The sequence below is a fragment of the Anolis sagrei genome, chromosome 2 (genome assembly GCF_037176765.1).
Source record: "Anolis sagrei isolate rAnoSag1 chromosome 2, rAnoSag1.mat, whole genome shotgun sequence".
NCBI classification, from domain to species: domain Eukaryota; kingdom Metazoa; phylum Chordata; class Lepidosauria; order Squamata; family Dactyloidae; genus Anolis; species Anolis sagrei.
The window spans coordinates 3,832,691-3,848,780 of record NC_090022.1 but is presented as its reverse complement, the minus strand read 5'-3'; the positions used below and the strand labels follow the sequence as shown (position 1 = coordinate 3,848,780).

Sequence of the window (16,090 nt, the reverse complement as noted above, 5' to 3'; positions counted from 1 at the left end):
TCATCCATGGTTCATAGTCCTCCAAACTGCAGTAGGATGTCGAGTGGGTCATGGGGGCTCTGTGTGCCAATTTTCGTCTGTATTGGGAGTGTTCTGACCCAGCCCCCTTTGGCCTTTCCTTTCCTCTCTTTCTCATCTCGGAATGTTGGATTTGAGGCTGGCCAATCAGCGAACATATGCAAATTTCCTTCTGTCATGCCCTGTTTCTGCCATGAACCCTCTTCTCCACCAGGGGCTCCTATTGAAGCTGGCCAATCAGAGACCATATGCAAATAGCACCACAGCGGCAGCCAATCAGAACGCTGCCACATACACCGCCCTATGTCCTTCCTCTGTCCGATACAAACAAACACTCTTCTTTATTATATATATAGATATAGATATATATACACACACACACACTCCACTTCCCTCACTGCCAACAGAACTTCTCAGCACGCCAGGCACAGGTGCAGGCGAAACGTCAAGAGGGAATGCTGCTGGAATATAGCCAGTGACACTGAGAGGCTGTTTTGGGAAGCCATGGCTCCAGCTGAAAGGGGAAGGCCTAGCTGGGCCCCTCCTTCCCTCCCCTGGCATCCCATAATAGACCCCCCCCTCCTTCCTCTCCCTCGAAGTACCTTCTTCCTCCATTCAGGGAAGGCCCAAGGCGCTCCCGCTCTCCCACACCGGAAATGGGCTCACGGGAAATGACGTTACCTGTCCCCCCATGAGCATCCCTCTCCTCTCTCTCCCTCTGAGGAGGCCTCCGCGTTGTGGACTCCATTTCCCAGGATTCCTGCCCGCCTTCCGAAGCAGCCGAGGCTTCTGGGAGTTGGAGTCCAAAGACAAAGCCTGGAGGCCTCGTGTGGCCGGAAAGAGGAAACGCAGGCAGGAAGGAGGCGCAGCTTGTGACGTCACTCGTGGGAAGGAGAGAGGGAGGGGTGCTTTTGAACTCTCTTGGCGGGAAGGAGAGGAGGGGGAGGGTCAAGAGAGGCAGAAGGAGGCAGGCAGAGCACAGATGAGCAGGAGGAGGAGGAGCCCACAACAGGCTTCGGCCTACTCATTCTCCTCAGGAGGACACTAGCTTTGAGCCCACTCACTCTAACAGGCTTTGGCCTACTCATTCTCCTCAGGACGACTCTAACTTTGGCCCACGCACTCTAACAGGCTTTGGCCTACTCATTCTCCTCAGGACGACACTAGCATCGAGCCCACTCACTCTAACAGGCTTCGGCCTACTCATTCTCCTCAGGACAACACTAGCATCGAGCCCACTCACTCTAACAGACTTTGGCCTACTCATTCTCCTCAGGACGACACTAGCTTTGAGCCCACTCACTCTAACAGGCTTTGGCCTACTCATTCTCCTCAGGACGACACTAGCTTTGAGCCCACTCACTCTAACAGGCTTCGGCCTCCTCATTCTCCTCAGGGCGACACTAGCTTTGAGCCCACTCACTCTAACAGGCTTCGGCCTACTCATTCTCCTCAGGGCGACACTAGCTTTGAGCCCACTCACTCTAACAGGCTTCTGCCTACTCATTCTCCTCAGGAGGACACTAGCTTTGAGCCCACTCACTCTAACAGGCTTCGGCCTCCTCATTCTCCTCAGGGCGACACTAGCTTTGAGCCCACTCACTCTAACAGGCTTCGGCCTACTCATTCTCCTCAGGACGACTCTAACTTTGGCCCACTCACTCTAACAGGCTTCGGCCTACTCATTCTCCTCAGGACCACACTAGCTTTGAGCCCTCCCACTCTAACAGGCTTCGGCCTACTCATTCTCCTCAGGACAACACTAGCATCGAGCCCACTCACTCTAACAGACTTTGGCCTACTCATTCTCCTCAGGACGACACTAGCTTTGAGCCCTCCCACTCTAACAGACTTTGGCCTACTCATTCTCCTCAGGACGACACTAGCTTTGAGCCCACTCACTCTAACAGGCTTTGGCCTACTCATTCTCCTCAGGACGACACTAGCTTTGAGCCCACTCACTCTAACAGGCTTCGGCCTACTCATTCTCCTCAGGGCGACACTAGCTTTGAGCCCACTCACTCAAACAGGCTTTGGCCTACTCATTCTCCTCAGGGCGACACTAGCTTTGAGCCCACTCACTCTAACAGGCTTCGGCCTACTCATTCTCCTCAGGGTGACACTAGCTTTGGCCCACTCACTCTAACAGGCTTCGGCCTACTCATTCTCCTCAGGACCACACTAGCTTTGAGCCCACTCACTCAAACAGGCTTTGGCCTATAAAAGGCTTTGGCCTACTCATTCTCCTCAGGACGACACTAGCTTTGAGCCCACTCACTCTGACAGTCTCCGGCCTATAAAAGGCTTTGGCCTACTCATTCTCCTCAGGGCGACACTAGCTTTGAGCCCACTCACTCAAATAGGCTTCGGCCTACTCATTCTCCTCATAGAATCATAGAATTCTAGAGTTGGAAGAGACCTCCTGGGCCATCATCCAGTCCAACCCCATTCTGCCAAGAAGCAGGAAAATTGCCTTCAAATCACCCCTGACAGATGGCCATCCAGCCTCTGTTTAAAAGCTTCCAAAGAAGGAGCCTCCACCACACTCCGGGGCAGAGAGTTCCACTGCTGAACGGCTCTCACAGTCAGGAAGGTTTTCCTCATGTTCAGATGGAATCTCCTTTCTTGTAGTTTCAAGCCATCGTTCCATTGTGTCCTAGTCTCCAGGGAAGCAGAAAACAAGCTGGCTCCATGCTCCCTGTGCCTTCCTCTCACATATTTATACATGGCTATCATATCCCCTCTCAGCCTTCTCTTCTTCAGGCTAAACATGCCCAGCTCCTTACGCCGCTCCTCATAGGGCTTGTTTTCCAGACCCTTGATCATTTTAGTTGCCCTCCCCTGGACACATTCCAGCTTGTCAATATCTCTCTTGAATTGTGGTGCCCAGAATTGGACGCAATATTCCAGGTGTGGTCTAACCAAAGCGGAATAGAGCATGGGGAGCATGACTCCCTAGATCTAGACACTAAGCTCCTCTTGATGCGGGCCAAAATCCCATTGGCTTTTTTGCCGCCACATCACATTGTTTGCTCATGTTTACCTTATTTATGTTTAACTTCTCCCAACCAGCCTTCATGTCCGGGGAGAAAGGAGACTCACCTCAGACCCAAATAAAAAGCAAGTATAAGTAACAGCTGCTACTAAGAGACAAAATGAGCTGACAAATCACTCTTCAGTGTTCTTTGATTTTGGGTGCACTACAGTTTCCAACGTTGTGGGTCAACCCCTCCTCCCATCCCACCATTATTTTCTGTTGATCATATTGGCTATGTGACAAGTTTGGTCCAGATCCACTGTCATTTGGGTTCACGGTGTTCTTTAACTGTGGGTGTACTACAATTCCCAAAATGGTGGTTCATTTCCCCCCAAACTCTCAGTATTCCAAGTTGGTCATGTTGGGGTGGGGGAGATGTCAAGCTTAGGTCAAATTCAGCCAATGATGGATCTGGACCAAACTTGGCACACATACCTAACATGACCAACTTTGTATACGGAGAGGGGATTTTTTGGGACCGTATTCAACCTTGCAAAGAATCCAGTGTTACCTGCCCATTTACTAAGCTGACTGGGGATGATCTGTCTAGCAGTTGATCTATCTAAATCCACACATGTGATTGTAAGATGTATTAATAATTTTTATTCCAAGGAACAGAAATACAAGTGTGAAAACATAAACAGGTATAGAAAAAAGTTACCTTGAGCAAGAATAATATCTCCCCACAAACACAAAACAAAAAGAATTGTGCAACAACTAACAGAACTCAGTCTGAAACAATCATCCTAACCTATACAACCCTATACGACTATATCAGAAACTGGACAGCTGAAATTCGTTCCCATTTTTCTTGCAGAAAAACGATCAATGAGTTCCAGTGTTTCAGGATTTCTCCTGCATCAACGTGGTTAGTTTATCCATCTCAGCTAATCTGCACATCTTTGTTACCCAGTCCTTTTGAATCAGGATAGCTGGTTCTAGCCATCTCTGGGCATAGATGATCCTCGCTGCAGACATTATGTACAACAGTAGTCTTTGTAGTTCCTCTCTAATAGATCATCCAGCATCCCAGCAAGGAAAGCTCTAGTTTCATCATCATTTTGATCTTGAATTTCTTTTTCTAACATCATACATACATCATACATACTTGTGTCCAATACTTCTGGGTCTTTTTACAAACACATCTGGATCTAGGCACTAGCCTCCTATTGATGCAGGCCAAAATCCCACCCACCAATGCCAATCTTTTCTAACATCATTCTATATTACTAGCTGTACCCGGCCACACGTTGCTGTGGCCCAGTCTGGTTAAATGGAAAAGAAAGAAAAGAGAAAGAGCTGGTTTCTAATATATGTAATTTCAGAATTCTTGTGGATATACAATATTTTTTGTTGTTCCATTGTCTGTGAAATAACAATGGTGTAAATAATAATAATGACCTATATAATAATAATAATAATAATAATAATAATAATAATGGTGTAAATACTACTACTAATAATGGCCTATGTACTACTAATAATCTATATAATAATACTGGTGCATATAATAATTATAATAATGATGATACTGGTCTTTATAATAATGATCAGTGTGTTTGGGGGATAATCCTTTCCTTCCCTCCGTTCCTACCATTCAATCCTTCCTGCCTTCTAAGCCTCCAGTCTTTTTGGAGGTGAGTGCTTGAGGTGCTGGGTAAGACTGGCCAGGGTGTGAGACTACAGGATCCTGGGGCTTGGGCTGGACCTACCTCCTTCCTTCCCTTCCCTGGGCCCATGCCCCACCCTGGATTTCCCTACCTGCCAGGCTGCCTTTTCCCACTCATCTTCTCCCGGTTCTGCTCCGGAGGGAGGGAGACAGGCTGGCAGGGCCAGGTGGGGGCGACCAGACCGTGGATCCCGAATGGCAGCTCAGGTCCTGACGGGTTGCTTCGCAATGTGCTTCTTGAACCTCCAGCAAATGGCAATGTTTTGGTGCAAAGCATGTTTTTACCTGCCACAGGTGTGACACCTATATAATAATAGGTATGTGAAAATAATGAAAATATTCGCCTGTTCAAATGCTACGCTGTGTCCAAATTTCGAAGCAATCGGTGAAATATTTTGGGAGATTTAGGGTCATTCACAAATGGACATTTTTTATTTATATGGATAAGTTGGAATTTTTGGTGGCGATATTCACTCCCAAAAATGTGAGCTTTTGAAGCCCGGTTTTTCACTCAAAAGTTTTTGATCCCGTTTTAGTGGAATTCCCAATCAAAACAGTTGTTTTTCTCTTTGTAGATGTTAAATCTTGACATCTTTTCATATTGTTTCAAAATAAATTTCAAACCCCGCCTGTATACCACGGTGGCGCAATGGGTTAAACGCTGGTGCTGTTGAATCACTGACCTAAAAATTGGCAGTTCGAAACCACAAGACGAATCTGTATGGCCACCTCCCACTCCGTGGCCAGCATAAGGTCAGTTGGTGAGTGTCAGCTCCCGAGAGCCCCTCTCACTATCACCAACTGACCTTCCGGTAGCCACAGGATGGGAAGCAGCCATCTTGCAAGACATTGCAGCATTATGCTCTCTGGAGCAGCTGTTGAAAGCCCCTCCCACTATCACCCCTGAGCACACGGCTGCAAAGGTAGATGATGGCTGCAACAGATAAGAGGCCACTAATCATCGTAGTGCAGTGGGTTAAACCGCTGAGCTATTTGAAGGATTTCCACACTTGGCCACAGACCTGGGAAAGTGGCATGAACTGAGAAGTGAACAAATATTTCCAAGGAATTTCATTCCACAGTCTATGCATTCACATGGTCTCACCCATGTGAGCCCTTCGATATTTATGATATGAGCAACTTCTGTTGGAGGCCTTTCCACATTCCATCCATTTATGTGGTTTTTCTCGTGTGGGTCTTATAATGGACATACAAATGTCCACTTTTGTTGAAGGCCTTTCCACATTCCACGCCTCTATATGGCTTTTCTCGTGTGGGTCTTACGATGGGCATGCAAATATCCACTTTTGTTGAAGGCCTTTCCACATTCCATGCATTTATATGGTTTTTCTCGTGTGGGTCTTATGATGGGCATGTAAATCTCCGCTGTCCCTGAAGCTCTTTCCACATTCCATGCATTTATATGGTTTTTCCCCAGTGTGGATCCTATGATGGGAACGCAAATGTCCTCTGTCCCTGAAGCTCTTTCCACATTCCAGACATTGATATGGTTTCTCCCCTGTGTGGATTCTTTGATGGGAATGTAGACTTCCACTGCAACTGAAGCTCTTTCCACATTCCATGCATTCGTATGGCTTCTCCCCAGTGTGGGTTCTTTGATGCGACCGCAAACTGCTACTAGTAGAGAAGCTCATCCCGCATTCCTTGCATTCATGCGGTTTCTCCCCTGTGTGGGTTCTTTGATGTGTACGCAGATTAGAACTGCAACTGAAGGTCTTTCCACATTCCACGCATTCATATGGTTTCTCCCCTGTGTGGGTCCTTAGATGTTTATTACATGTGCCTTTATCACAGAAGCCCATTCCACACACTGTGCATTTGTATGGTCTCTCCCCTGTGTGTGTCCTTTCATGGATACGTAGATTTGAGGTCTGACTGAAGCTCTTTCCACATTCCGTGCATTTATACGGTTTGTCTCCAGAATGCGTTCTTTCATGTACACGCAGATGAGAAGCCCGACTGAAATGCTTTTCACACACCATGCATTTGTGTGGTTTCTCTCCTCTGTGAGTTTTTTGATGTCTCAGTAGATCTGAACGGGACCTGAAGGTTTTATCGCATTCCATGCATTTGTACGGCTTCTCACCGGAGTGAATCCTTTGATGTCGATTATATCCTCCCCCATCACTGAAACTCTTTCCACATTCTGTGCATTCAAAGGGCTTCTCGCCTGTGTGGGTTCTTTGGTGCAAACGTAGACTTCCACCGCTACTGAAGCTCTTCCCACATTCCATGCATTTGTATGGCTTCTCTCCTGTGTGTATTCTTTGATGTACCCGTAGACCTGCTTTCTGACTGAAGCCCTTTCCACATTCCATGCATTCATAGGGTTTCTCTCCTGTGTGGGTTCTTTGGTGCAAACGTAGACTTCCGCTGCAACTGAAGCTCCTTCCACATGCCATGCATTCATATGGCTTCTCTCTTGTGTGTGTTCTTTGATGTACCTGTAGACCTGCTTTCTGAGTGAAGCTCTTTCCACATTCCATGCATTTGTATGGTTTCTCCCCTGTGTGTGTTCTTTGATGTGTACAAAGTTGTGTACGGTCACCAAAGCTCTTTCCACATTCTATACATTTATATGGTTTTTCTCCTGTGTGAGCCTTTAGATGTTTCTTATATGATCCACTATCGCTGAAGCTCTTTTCGCATTCCATACACCTGTATGGCTTCTCTCCTGTGTGTATTCTTTGATGTACACGTAGACCTGCTTTCTGAGTGAAGCTCTTTCCACATTCCATGCATTTGTATGGTTTCTCCCCTGTGTGCGTTCTTCGATGTTTACAAAGTTGTGCCCCATTACCAAAGCTCCTTCCACATTCCATGCATTCGTGTGGCTTCTCTCCTGTGTGTGTTCTTTGATGTCGAAGTAGACTTCCGTTCTGACTGAAGCTCTTTCCACATTCCATGCATTCATAGGGTTTCTCTCCTGTGTGGGCTCTTTGATGGGAACATAGACTTCCACCGGTACTGAAGCTCCTTCCACATTCCATGCATTCGTATGGCTTCTCTCCTGTGTGTGTTCTTTGATGTATAAGTAGATTTCCGTTCTGACTGAAGGCCTTTCCACATTCCATGCATTCGTATGGTTTCTCCCCTGTGTGTGTTCTTTGGTGTATACAAAGGTGTCTCCCGTTACTAAAGCTCTTTCCACATTCCATGCATTTGTATGGCTTCTCTCCTGTGTGTATTTTTTGATGTACACGCAGACCTGCTTTCTTGCTGAAGCCCTTTCCACATTCCATGCATTTATATGGTTTCTCCTCTGTTTTCGTTCTCTTTTGATTTCCAGACACCTGTTTTTCCGCACCAGGCTTTGTTACAGCTGGCTTCTTCTGTTTCTTCTGCTGATTTCTTTTTTGAGAAAAAAGAAAAAAAATCCTTTAGACAAAACGAAAGTAATCAGAGACCAAATAAGATACTTATCCCCTAGAGCAGTGGTTCTCAACATTCCTTATGCCGCGACCCCTTCATACAATTTCTCATGTTGTGGTGACCCCCAACTATAAAACTACCGTATATTCCGGCATATAAGACGACTGGGCGTATAAGACGACCCCCAACTTTTCCAGTTAAAATATAGAGTTAAGACGACTCCCATGCATAAGACTACACCTGCGTATAAGATGACCCCTGACTTTTGCAATGATTTTCTTGGGTTAAAAAGTAGTCTTATACGCCAGAATATACTGTACTTTAGTTGCTACGTCATAATGTTCACCTATAATCAAAGAGCATCCTGAACTCCCCAAATAAAGTTCCTCCTTTTGTGGTGACCCCCAACCATATTTTCGTGGCTACTTCATAAATAATTTTGCTACTCTTATGAATTCTAATGCAAATATCTAATATGCAGAATGTATTTTCATTGTTAAATTGAACATAATTAAAGCATAGGGACTAATCACAAAAACAATATCTTTGGGGGCAGTACGGACAACGGATGATGGGATTTGAAGAGAGAGGGGGCCAGGGGACATTTCCATCTTGTCTCCTGCATATGTCATCAGTTGGGGACCCCTCCCCTCAGCAACAACTGCCGCTCTGGGCCAGAGTGAAGAGAGAGGGGTGCCTCCTGTGCTATGTTAATAATATAATATAATGTAATATAATATATAGTATATACATATAATATTTATAATATAAGGGCCTTCTCGGTGGTGGCCCCCCGGCTGTGGAACTCCCTCCCTGCTGACATCAGACAGGCGCCCTCCCTTATGGCCTTTCGTAAGGCCCTGAAGACTTGGCTTTTCGAGATGGCATTCAACTGAGTGCTATGTTACTGGAAATGACAACCGGAATGGATTACGACTACGAGACTGATTATGATTCCACGATAAGACGGAGCGGATTATTTTAGTGTAATTAGATGTTGTGTATTAGTGATATGTTAGTTTTGTTGTCTTGGCTCATTGTAAATTGTCTTTTATGTGCTGTACACCGCCACGAGTCGCTGAGAGTGGCGGTTAATAAATGCAGGAAATAAATAAATAAATAAATAAATTACAATGCAATATAATACTAACAATATGATATTATAATATATATTTATATTACATGTAATATTACTAATATTACAATATAATGGTATAATACAATATAGTAATATTTAATACTGATCTTGTACTTTTGATATTGTACTAATTTAATATATTGTGTGTGTGTGTGTGTGTGTGTGTGTGTATATATATATATATTGTAACCTTATCTGAGTCCCCCTTGGGGGTGAGAAGGGAGGGATATAAATGTCGTAAATAAATAAATATGGAATCGTCAGCTCTGGGTGGCCCAAGGATAGATGGTGAGGAGCAGTGGGAGGCTCTGCACAGCCCTCCATAGCCTGTTCCACACTGAGGTGCTTCAATATCTACTCCCTGTTTAGGAATTAGTTTCAGCTGCTTAGTTTGACCAGCATCTCTCCATGGATCGGACCCCTGTCCGATCCATGGTTGTGGACCCATTCACAACCAATTACTGTGGATGAACTGTGCAAGATTCACACCTGGCAAAACAGTAGCTTTACACTGAACAAACTCAGTTCTGGCACAGTTTGGGCAAAACACATGACCTGCATTCAACTGGCATCCCAAGAGAGATGTGATCAACCCATTTTTTAAAGCTAGGAAAACCTTACCTGGGTGCCATGTTCTCACCAGTCTCCACTGTATCTTCTACACACCAAGCCCACCAGGGCACTCCACTCCTCAGAGAACCACACAACAGCCTCCTCAAGGGCTGGCAGAGGCTAAAAGGAGAAAGAGGAGATGCAAAACAACACTCAAATTAAAAGCCCACTGACCTCACAAGTGGTGAAGAGCAAGCAAAGGTGGAATGAAAGTCCAATATATTTGTGGTGAATGGACTGACAAGAATAATATGGGCTGAGAATGGCGGTTAATAAGTGCATCAAATAAATAAATAAATAAATAATAGGTTGCTTACCTGTAACTGTCTTTCCTTGTGTGGTCATCTGTGAATTCATACCACTAAGTATTCTGCATCTGCATAGAGCCTCTTTGGAATATTTCAGTATGAACCCAATCTACTCTCTCAAGGGCAAAAAAGGAGGCGGTTACCAGCTGCACTCAATGCGACCAAGGATGGTATGACACTAGTGGGGAGAATGGGTGGGTGGGGTGAATACTCAGGTGACCACTCAAAGAAATATAATTACAGGTGAGCAACTTGTCCTTCTTCTTCTTACTGCTTGTGAATCACACAAGCTATAATGTGAGGTGATGGGAGCCATGATCTTGGAGTCCTCGTGGAGCCAACAATGTGATGTGGCAGCAAAAAAAGCCAATGGGATTTTGGCCTGCATCAATAGGAGCATAGTGTCTAGATCTAGGGAAGTAATGCTACCCCTCTATTCTGCTTTGGTTAGACCACACCTGGAATATTGTGTCCAATTCTGGGCACCACAATTCAAGAGAGATATTGACAAGCTGAAATGTGTCCAGAGGAGGGCAACTAAAATGATCAAGGGTCTGGAGAACAAGCCCTATGAGGAGCGGCTTAAGGAGCTGGGCATGTTTAGCCTGAAGAAGAGAAGAATTTCCTGACTGTGAGAGCCGTTCAGCAGTGGAACTCTCTGCCCCGGAGCGTGGTGGAGGCTCCTTCTTTGGAAGCTTTTAAACAGAGCCTGGATGGCCATCTGTCAGGGGTGATTTGAATGCAATATTCCTGCTTCTTGGCAGGGGGTTGGACTGGATGGCCCATGAGGTCTCTTCCAACTCTTTGATTCTATGATTCTATGACACACTACACACTTAATTTTAATGAAATTTTAATGAAATGTCACCAAGTAAGACATGAGAATGTTAGCCATACGTGAAGAATAAACTTTAGCAAATTCTCAGAGGAATACAGAATGGCACCAAATTTACAGTGTAACAGATATGACCTGAAAACATTGGCCATGCATGAACTTTAGCAAATTCACTGTCAAATTATAGTGTAACGTGAATCTAGTCATTTGGAAAAAAACAAAAATTAAAATCAACTATCCTATCAAAACAAGTAGGTGCCTACTACAAAGTGAAACATAGCAAAACCACGCAATATTCTGCAGGAAAAACACAATTTTGGCAAGGTGATTTGGCAGAAAAGGTGAGCATTAGATTCGAGTAAATATGGTGAGTGCAAGGTCATAGCACCCCAAGGGTTTATACCCTGGTCTTCAAATAAATTTACATAACATCTCCATTTGTGTAACGGTCCAAAAGGGTTTGTTCTTGTGACTTGGTTTGAGTTGGAGAATGTTGATATCCAAAAACCCTGGGAGTCATGGCCAAGCCAAAGGCAGGCACATGGAAGTGAAAAGCTCAGCTGCCTACACAAAAATGAGGTAGCATTAATCTTATGAATTGCAATGTGGAACTAAGCATCTTCCAAGTCAATGGTGGCAAACCAATCTCCTTGATGAGACAAGGGAAGGATGGAAAACAGTCACCATACAGAAGTGACAAATAGTGATGATAGTCTTCATAATTCTGAGATCTAGTATCGGAAGAAGACTAACATCCTTCTTCAAAACCACAAAGTATAGGGGAAAAACAACCAGGGGCCAGTCTTGTGGTTCAACCTGTTCTACCACTCCCTTCTGGAGTACAGAAATGATCTTTTTAAGATGGAACCCAAAGGAGGTATTCAACAGACCTTCACTGTGGGGGATAAGGAACTGAACTCTATAGTGTGACCATTGATGATAGTGCTTAAAACCCAGGTGTTGTTTGTTATGTCTGACCAAACCCGAGTGTAACAAGAGAGGTGATCGTCAAAGGGAGGTCTTTCAACGTTAGAGATGCCAAATTCACAAGTTACAACTACAACACAAGATACAACACAACAATCGAGTTACATGTGAGCTAGGCAATGCTACTGTTCGCTGGATCTGTAATTGGTTACGTGACCAAACCCAAGGGGTGCTTTTTCCCAATGGTTCCTCTTCATCCTGGGAAGAAGTGACTACTGCGTTCCATAGGGCTCTCTCCTGGGCCCAGTACTGAGCCAAACTAACAAAATGAATGTCAACAAGGACAAACGTAGATACTCCACTTAGGCAGAAAAAAATGAAATGCAAACATACAGAAAGTGTGACGTCTGTCTCAACAACACTCCATGTGAAGAAGATCTTGGACACAGATACTAAAAGACAAGGGAGCTACGGATGGATGGGAATTTCTCAAGAGTGAAATACTCAAGGCGCAATTGCAAACCGTGCCAACAAAAAGAAAAAATAGGACAAGTGCAAAGAAGCCAGAATGGATGTCCAAAGAACTTCTAACTGTGCTAAGACACAAAAGAGACATGCACAAGAAGTGGAAAAAGGGAGAAATCACCAAAGAAGAATTCAAACAAATAGCCAACACCTGTAGGGAAAAGGTCCGCAAAGCTAAAGCAAAAAACGAGCTCAGACTTGCCAGGGACATTAAAAACAATAAAAAGGGCTTCTATTCTTATGTCAGTAGAAAAAGGAAAAACAAGGAGGCGATAGGACCTCTTCGAGGAGAAGATGGGGCAATGCTGACAGGGGACAGGGAAAAGGCAGAACTACTTAATGCCTTCTTTGCCTCAGTCTTCTCACAAAAAGAGAGTCTTCAACCTCAGCAAGATGGAGTGGATGAGGGATTGGAGGACATCCAACCCCAAATTGGGAAAGAAGTCGTCCAGGAATACCTGGCCGCTCTTAATGAGTTCAAGTCCCCAGGGCCAGATCAACTACACCCAAGAGTACTGAAGGAACTAGCGGAAGTCATTTCGGAACCACTGGCAACCATCTTTGAAAGTTCTTGGAGAACGGGAGAAGTTCCAGCAGATTGGAGGAGGGCCAATGTGGTCCCAATCTTCAAGAAGGGAAAAAAGGACGACCCAAACAACTACCGTCCGGTCAGCCTCACGTCGATACCGGGCAAGATTCTGGAAAAGATTGTTAAGGAAGCGGTCTGCAAACACTTAGAAACAAATGCAGTCATCGCTAATAGTCAACATGGATTTATCAAAAACAAGTCATGCCAGACTAATCTGATCTCTTTCTTCGATAGAGCTACAAGCTGGGTAGATGCGGGGAATGCCGTGGATGTGGCGTACCTGGATTTCAGTAAGGCCTTCTTTGACAAGGTCCCCCATGACCTTCTGGCAAGGAAACTAGTCCAATGTGGGCGAGGCAAAACTATGGTGAGGTGGATCTGTAATTGGTTAAGTGGACGAACACAGAGAGTGCTCACTAATGCTTCCTCTTCATCTTGGAAAGAAGTGACAAGTGGAGTGCCGCAGGGTTCTGTCCTGGGCCCGGTCCTGTTCAACATCTTTATTAATGACTTAGATGAAGAGCTAGAAGGCATGATCATCAAGTTTGCAGACGACACCAAATTGGGAGGGATAGCCAATAGTCCAGAGGACAGGAGCAGAATTCAAAACGATCTTGACAGATTAGAGAGATGGGCCAAAACTAACAAAATGAAGTTCAACAGTGACAAATGCAAGATACTCCACTTTGGCAGAAAAAATGAAATGCAAAGATACAGAATGGGGGACAATGCCTGGCTCGAGAGCAGTACGTGTGAAAAAGATCTTGGAGTCCTCGTGGACAACAAGTTAAACATGAGCCAACAATGTGATGTGGCGGCAAAAAAAGCCAATGGGATTTTGGCCTGCATCAATAGGAGCATAGTGTCTAGATCTAAGGAAGTAATGCTACCCCTCTATTCTGCTTTGGTTAGACCACATCTGGAATATTGTGTCCAATTCTGGGCACCACAATTCTAGAGAGATATTGACAAGCTGGAATGTGTCCAGAGGAGGGCGACTAAAATGATCAAGGGTCTGGAGAACAAGCCCTATGAGGAGCGGCTTAGGGAACTGGGCATGTTTAGCCTGAAGAAGAGAAGGCTGAGAGGAGATATGATAGCCATGTATAAATATGTGAGAGGAAGCCACAGGGAGGAGGGAGCAAGCTTGTTTTCTGCTTCCTTGGAGACTAGGACGCGGAACAATGGCTTCAAACTACAAGAGAGGAGATTCCATCTGAACATTAGGAAGAACTTCCTGACTGTGAGAGCCGTTCAGCAGTGGAACTCTCTGCCCCGGAGTGTGGTGGAGGCTCCTTCTTTGGAAGCTTTTAAGCAGAGGCTGGATGGCCATTTGTCAGGGGTGATTTGAATGCAATATTCCTGCTTCTTGGCAGGGGGTTGGACTGGATGGCCCATGAGGTCTCTTCCAACTCTTTGATTCTATGATTCTATGATTCTAGGTGAACATGAGCCAACAATAGGATGCAGCAGCTTAAATGTGATGCAGCAGCCAGAGGGTGAGAACTCTACCTTAGAACTCCTGCCTGAGGCCAGCCTTTCCAAACATACTGGGCGTGGCCCACACAGCTGCGCCATCTCACCTGATGCCAGCAGCAGATAAAACAGCCAGTACTGGACCCAGAGCCTGCTTTGCAATCCAACTATGTTAAGCCAATCAATAAGATCTCGGCACTATAGGACTTTTACCAACATGGATAGAGACACCTTATCATCATGAGACCCCCCCCCCCCCCCCACCTCCAATCTGCCTCTCCAAGGAACTCATACCCCATGAAGAACTGGGCTGCATTCCTGTCCTTAAACAGTATTCAGAGAACTCCTTAATTGTGAGGATCTGGGAATCTCCGGGAGAGCATAAAGAATGGGGGCGGATATTATGGGGAGGCGGGTGTGGGAGGGGGATGGTAACTAGACCCCTATAGGTCATTTTTAATTTGTGGAATTGTGCAATATAATAATTTTATTCAGCCAGCTCCTTAATCACTCTTGGACACCACCCGACTTGGACACCACCTCAGCCCTGTTGTCTTGTAAATGCCTTTTTACTTTTAATGTTTTGACTGTTTGCTATTATTAGATCTAGTAGTAAACATGTTCTAAACGGTTGATTTATATATTTAAATGTCTAAGTTTGTTATTTTTGAGTTGTTCTATAAGTACACCTAATGTTGTTTATTTTATTGTTTATGATTTGTTTGTTACGTTATGCCAGCATTGAATAATAATAATAATAATAATAATAATAATAATATAAAACTTTATTTATACCCCGCTACCATCTCCCCATGGGACTCGGTGCAGCTTACATGAGGCCGAGCCCAAATACAACAATACAAACAATAACAACAGCAACAATACAAGCAATTAAAATCAAAACATAGACAATAAAACAATAACATAAGCATTAACAACAGGACAACACACTTTAAAATCAATGGGTAGGCCACATGTAAATTAAAATTTAAAAATAATGCTGGACATGGGTGAAAAGGTAATAGGGCGTTTGTGGAAAACATACAAGCAGACCTAACAATTAAAGTGCTATGTTTTTCTGTTGTAAACCTCCCTGAGTCCCCTCAGGGAGATAGGGCGGTATAGAAATAAAGATTATTATTGTTATTGTTATTATTATTATTATTAAAGCCAATGGGATTTTGAGCTGCATCCAAAGGAGTCTAGTGTCTGGAGCAAGGGAAGTAGTAGTGCCTCTCTATTCTACTTTGGTTGGACCTCTTCACCTGGATTTGTATTGGTTTTATTGATTTTATTGGAATAATGCATGAACTAGTGTGAATTGTGAATTGATGTAATTTTGTGCCTTGATTGTTCTGTGCTGCAGGCATCAAATTGTGCCTTTGCTTCTGTAAGCTGCCCTGAGTCCCCCTCGGGGTGAGAAGGGCGGGGTAAAAGAACCCCAAATAAATAAATAAATAAATAAATAAATAAAGTGTCCAGTTCTGGGCACCACGGTTTAAAAGAGATATTGACAAGCTGGAAGGTGTCCAGAGGAAGAGTGCGACTAAAATAGTAATAGTA

At 44.5% G+C, this 16,090-nt stretch overlaps 1 protein-coding gene and 1 pseudogene across 3 annotated transcripts in view; both read right to left on the bottom strand.

The window, feature by feature from the left end:
* Nucleotides 1–694, bottom strand: part of LOC132765846 (zinc finger protein 420-like) — a 55,598-nt gene extending 54,904 nt beyond the window's left edge. For all 3 annotated transcript variants that reach the window (XM_067465034.1, XM_067465035.1, XM_067465036.1), the window contains exon 1: nt 621–694. The gene's annotated coding sequence lies outside the window, so the exon portion shown is untranslated. The remainder of the gene's footprint in view (nt 1–620) is intronic.
* Nucleotides 695–3,635: 2,941 nt separating this feature from the next.
* On the bottom strand, nt 3,636–9,941 carry LOC132765848 (zinc finger protein 850-like; annotated as a pseudogene).
* Nucleotides 9,942–16,090: the final 6,149 nt, after the last annotated feature.